Source organism: Corvus cornix, chromosome 5 (genome assembly GCF_000738735.6).
Source record: "Corvus cornix cornix isolate S_Up_H32 chromosome 5, ASM73873v5, whole genome shotgun sequence".
Classification (NCBI taxonomy): Eukaryota; Metazoa; Chordata; class Aves; order Passeriformes; family Corvidae; genus Corvus; species Corvus cornix.
Window position 1 is genome coordinate 5,730,497 of NC_046335.1, and position 6,025 is coordinate 5,736,521.

Below are 6,025 nucleotides of genomic sequence, written 5' to 3' on the forward strand. Positions count from 1 at the left end.
AAATCCTGTCAAAACCTCCCCAATTTCTCTGGTTTGTGTTTTGTGCAGCGCTCTGATGTGAAAATATTGATTCTGGACTTTAAAGCAGTTGCTTTGTATATTTGACCAATTCAACAGTACCAAAGTTTGGCCGGAACTGTCCTTGTCCTTGTCTGGGTCCTTTTTTATATTTTTAATGCAGCCTCAAAAGCACAGGGGTATTGACATAAGGAAGAGCCAAATATAACAATGATTCAGCACAAATCCTCTATACAGGCAATTTTGTCTGTTTTGGCTACATGCAGCTTTTTTTTTTTTAATTCTTTTTTATTCTTTCACCCTCCAGATTTTATTCAAAATGGAAAATTTTTAAAGGCCATTTCAGAAGAACGTTAAGCATTCATGCAGAAACAGGGAAAATCAGGCTGATTGAAAAAATACAGAAGCCCAAGCCTTTAGCTGACAGACAGTTGGTTTAGATGGGATATTAGGAAGAAATTCTTCACTGTGAGGCTGCTGAGGCCCTGGCCCACACTGCCCACAGAAGCTGTGGCTGCCCCATCCCTGGCAGTGTTCCAGGCCAGGTTGGATGGGGCTTGGAGCAACCTGGCCTAGTGGAAGGCGTCCCTGCCCTTGGCAGTAGGGTTGGAACAAGATGATCTTTAAAGTCTCTTCCAACCCAACCCATTCTATGATTCCATGCTGATCACATTGATCTGCCCAGAGATTTCTGTGCCTAGGGCTTTTCAGCAATTTCTGTGAGCACAAGCCTTTCCATGGGATTGAAGCTGAAATGGTTTGTTACAAGGAGCTGGAGTGCGTCCTGTGCTTGCCACTCACCAGGCTCCAGTCAAAACTTCATTTTGTTTGTTTAACATGGGCTCAGCTCATGCTTGTGCCTGCTCCAACTGGGATTTGGGTCAGAACAGTGTTTGGAGGTGGTCTGGCCCCACTCTGGCACCCCACACTCCTCAGCACGATGCTACTCCCTGCTAAGCAATTCTGAGAGGGGCTCTGGTGATGAACTCTTCTGGCAAAGCAGCAAATGATCCCACTGGCAGCCCCAAAGCCCTGCATCAGAGATCTGTGCACTAGAAAACACTCTGCCCTCACTCAGCAGTGTCCCAGTGAGGTATCATGCTGAGCCAGGCTAAAAATTTAACCCTTGGATGAAGGAGCATTGAAGACGTGTTTGCTCTAAGTTGGAAGTAGTTTTATATCTCTGAATCAAAACCTTTCCATGACTTGGTCCTGTTTGAAACAGGGCACACTGTGTAAGTCTTCCTGGGTGCCTGTGCTGAACCCCGGGCATCTCCCACTATTGCATCTCCCACCACTGCATGTCCCACTGCTGCTCTGTGCTGGTAACACGGACATGCTGTACGAGGGCAGATGAGGAGCCAGAGGCATTTTCTTTTCCAGCTCTCTACATGACCTATCAGCACAAGCCAGGCCATAATTCTGCAGCCAGCTTTGAGGACAGAACACCCACCACATGGTCCAGGTGAGGACTGAATGTCACCTCTCCATGGAGCAGGACTGCCTGTGCCTGGGCAGTGTGGGAAGGCAGCCTGACCTGCCCTCCAGCTCTGTGTCCTGTCCCCTTATTTAGTCCAAGTCTTCTTAAAAGGCCAAAAGGCAAAGCAGGAGGATAAAGGGTGGGGAATTTCCTCCTGGGCATGGCTCGGTGGGTTAAGCATGTGGCTGTTTTGAAGCAAAGCAAGCAGGGTGAGAGGTAATGGGGTCTCTGCTGCCATTGATGGGGTTCATGGGGAGGTGCTGGAGCTGGGGTTGGTGCAGGGGCTGTGCTGTCCCCCTCGCCAATTTTAGACTGATGAAATCCCAGAATTTTCCAGACCACATCCTGATGTCTTACGCAGGTCTGTAGGATGGCAGGACTGAGGAGGTATCAAAGGCTTCCCACTGAGCCCAGTGGGTGTTGTGGGGTTGCAGCCCACCTCTGCATTTTGGAGAGAGGGAGGAGAAAAAGATCTAGCTTTGTGTTTTCAGGGTTTTCAACTTTCTCACCGAGCTGGGAAATACTGGAAAGAAAGTGTGTGGGAAGGAAAATCTTGTGTGAGACACTCTCTGGAACTGAGAGCTGTTGTCTTGGTCACAGGGGAAACAGCTGCTGCAGTGGGACTGGATCTGATGTACACAGAGCCGCTCGGCAAAAGTGTCCTCAGGAGCATCATGGGGCAGTTTCACTCTCTCCAGCTCGTTTTAAAAGGTGAGGAGCTGACAGGAGCCTGCCTAGCACAGCTTTTTGAGCAACAGGAAGATGTGTGGCTGTGATTCGGGGCAGGTACCACACAACATGCTCACACAGGGGCAGGGGGCAGAGCTGAACTTCAGATAACCTGCTAAGACTAGAGCAAGATCAGCTGAGGAAGCTGCCCTGGCTTTCCACCACTGCTAGTACCAGCAGAAGCCGGAGACGGAGCAGTCCTAGCTCAGACAAAAGAGCTCGCTGGGCTTTGTTGCCGGCTTTTGTCCACGGGCAGGCAGCTTTCCGCAAGGCTGGTTCCCTGCTCCCTGCAAAGCTGTGCAAAGCTTGCATAGCACCACGAAACATGAACTGGTGAGCTAAGAACCAGAGCTCACAGGGCTCTCCAACTCAGCTTAAAGCAAAGGTGAGGGTTGTTCCTGTCCCCACGTGGGGATGTGACCTCCTGGGGCTCCATGAGAACCCTGAAGTGAGGAGAGCAGGGAAAAAAATCTGCACGTTGGAGAGCTTGTGGAGAAGCCACAGGTGCTCCAGGGTACTTGATCGGGGTAGAGAATCAGGACAGGGTTTGGGGGGACTTACCCTCAGAAGAGAGGCAAAAAATGAAACTTCTCATAGTTTTTCAAGCTGTTTGTGCCCTGAGTTAGTGCTCCTTACGGCATTTGGTGAAAGTGGGTAGGAACGTTGTTTAGCAGTAGTTTATTTTTAGCTGAGATGACTTGTGGCAGCACAATGGTGTTGCAACACCACGGTTCTTGTCTGTGGTTTCCCTGTGCTTTGGTACCGGAGCGAGTGAAGGCTCCTGACAGGGGCTCATTGTGCTGGGAAGTGCAGAGATGTTGCAAGAGCTGGTTCCCTCCCAAGCAGGCAGAGAACAGACCTGCAAAAGCAGAAAGAAGGAATTGGAGTTGGCCTTGTGGGCAGCCTGTGGGTCCTTGTCACAACCTCACTGTGGCTCGAGCAACCTAGCCCGACCCCAGCATAGCCAAGGGCTGCACAACCCCCATGGACGTTCTTCTTTGAGGGGATGGGGGTGAGAGGCTCCTGCCACAGGAGCTCCTCCCGGCCTTGCTGTTTCTTGCACAGCTGCTCTGCTTTCCCCTCTATCTCCTCCATGAGAACCACACCACTCGAAAATAGTTGTTCTGACTCCAGCAACGTCGCTGCAACTGTATGAAGTGACAGAACTGGAAGCCAACACAGGGCCAGGGAGGAAATCTTAACCTACAGCCCATCGCTGTAACTAAACCTGTCTGCCAAAGGACGCCTTCTCCGTTCAGCTTCTTACCTGGTGTAAGAGAAGAGACATCAAAGGAATAAGGATCTGGTTTCCTCAGCTACTGTCCTTTCACTTGTGCCTGCTTTCTGCCTGTGTAAATCCATTAACTCTTGCCCAAGGTAACAGTGCAGAATGAGGTACCTGATCTGCCTCTTTCCAGGCAACACAACCTGAGATTAAAGCTGTGCTAGCTTGGCACGCCGCTCAGTAAATCCCTACGTGTTGATTCCCTGTCTCCTCCTCAAGTTTTACAGGATGCCAACAGCTTTCTGCCTGTTTTATGGTTTCATGGCAGTTGCTCGACACATCAGTATGAGAATTAATTAATCTTGGCTACAGGGTAGGCAGCAGTTCGGGCAGCCCAAGAGCGAACAAGGTCAGGATTTCAGCAACAGTCCATTTAGAGAACTTTCTGGGGCTCCAGCAGAGCAGCATAGTCTCTGCAATTTTTATTTGGATCGCTGCTCTCTTGCCTTGTTTGCAAGTTCTGTCCTGTTGGCAAGGCTGCTGTGAAGCCGAACGCAGAAGACTACAGCAGATGACTCTGCTCCATACAGGGAGCAAGGATTAGGGCAGGGATAGTGTTTGGCTTACAAACATACCATCACTACAAAACAATTATTGACTTAAAACCCCTTTACTGATGTCCCAACTTTCATCTGATGATGTTAAAAGGTCAGAAGGAAAATCAAGGCTTTTTTTGCCCTAATCCCTTTAAGTACTAAATTCATGGATAGCGATTGAACCAACAATTTAGATTAAGGCAATAGCTTCAGATGATGGAGAAACTCTGCTCCTCAAAGGATGCCTGAATGAAATCTGGCTTTTCAGAATGGGATTGGAATTGCCCTTGGCCTCCTGTTACAAAGATCCTCCTTGGTAAATGAATAATCCAGGACAGCCATGCTTATTGCAGTGCTCAGCCCTGCAACATGCCCATAGATCACAACGAAAGACTTTGAGCAGCAGCAATAAATACAGAGGAAAAGAAAGATCTATGTTAGATGGCTCTAAATTAATCTGTTTCCTGAAAAAATCAATAAATCATTACTGCTACTAGTGAACAGTATTTATCAAGTTGATGCTGCTCTTTACAGTCCTTGGTAGGTATGATTTTTTTTTTTTCTCTTCCCTTTGTAGCCAAACTTTCTCTGGATCGTCAGAGTGCAGAGTGAGGATGCCCTGATGGAGAGAAGGGATGTCCAGTGAATACAAAGCACAGCACAACGGCAGAAGCAAAGGCAAACCCAAAAGAAAGCTCGAGGTGATGTGAATCCTTTCTTCCCCGAGCCCTGGTCACAGACCCTGCTCTAGCTGAATGCCCTCAGCTCAAGCAGACAATAATCCAGCAAGCTGTGAGGTGTTAGATTGGATCTTGCACGGTTTAGTTGGGATGTAGCCAGCTCATTTCCTTGGAGCCTGTTGATAGAAGGGCTTTTACTGCACACACAAGCCTTAGCAGAGACAAAACTCATGTCTCCCCTTCTAACGGGAGAATTGAGAGATATGACTCTGTCAGCAAAATGTATTTTCCATGTGGGGCTCTGGGTGAAGAGCTCATCCCTGCAGCTACACTGGGTAAGCAAGGGGAGGTCCTGGGGACAGGAGTTGTGTCAGTGCCCCCCACAGCAGGGCACAGCCACCCTGTGTGTGGGCTGGATGTCATAAAATCCCACAGTGGGTTGGGTTGGAAGGGATTGTCCAGTTCCAACCCCCTGCCATGGGCAGGGACATCTTCCATTAGACCAGGTTGCTCTGAGCCCCACCCAGCCTGACTCTGAATAATTCCAGGGACTGTACACCAACTGGGCAACCAGGAAAATCATCCTGGACTTCTCACTGAGCTTGAAAACTGATGAATAGTGGTGTGTGGATTTGCATGACCCAGCTCCTATAAACTGATAGTTATATTCCCATGTGAGATGACCCTTTATAGTCTAACCCACTTTATAGTCTAATCAGGTTGGCCATCCTGGTGAAGCAGGAAAATCTTCTTCTTAGGAGCAGAAACTTACTAATTCCTATTTATCACTCTTAAACAGCAGTTCCAGCCATCCCTCTATCCCAAACCCATTGGCTTCAAATTTTTCTTTTTCTTTTTGTTTTTTTTTGGTTTTTTTTTTTTTTTTTTGAGTTTTAGATTTGCCTAGGAAATTTCTCGTCCTGAGAACAGTTCTGAGAAACATGTTTTCCATGACTGGTTCCTTCAGAAATGTTATTACTGGCTTGGGAGAATTCTTATACAATAAGATTAAGGTTCTCTTGCTGGAAAATTCAGACACTACAAATTTTTAATGTCAAAAAACCAAACAAGTAAAAACAAGTAATTTCCTAAGAACATACACAATCTGGTGTTGATAGTTTTTCATGGGAAAATGCTTCACTCCAGTGTGTGTGCCTGTTTCTAAGGGAACTAATGGCAGATGGGGTGAGAGAAAAAACACACAGGATAATTACAAAGCCCCACTTATCGACCTGCTCCTAACTGTTCTTTGGAGTGGTAGGCAAACATGCAAAACACTGAACCACTCTGTATTTTT

The 6,025-nt window shown here is 47.7% G+C and overlaps 1 long non-coding RNA gene across 1 annotated transcript in view; it reads right to left on the reverse strand.

Annotated features, from left to right (window-relative positions):
• Positions 1-650: 650 nt before the first annotated feature.
• The window catches only part of LOC104687292, a 65,573-nt gene continuing 60,198 nt past the window's right edge, over positions 651-6,025 (reverse strand). The window contains exon 3 of the long non-coding RNA XR_002043215.3: positions 651-3,086. This is a non-coding gene — a long non-coding RNA (uncharacterized LOC104687292). The remainder of the gene's footprint in view (positions 3,087-6,025) is intronic.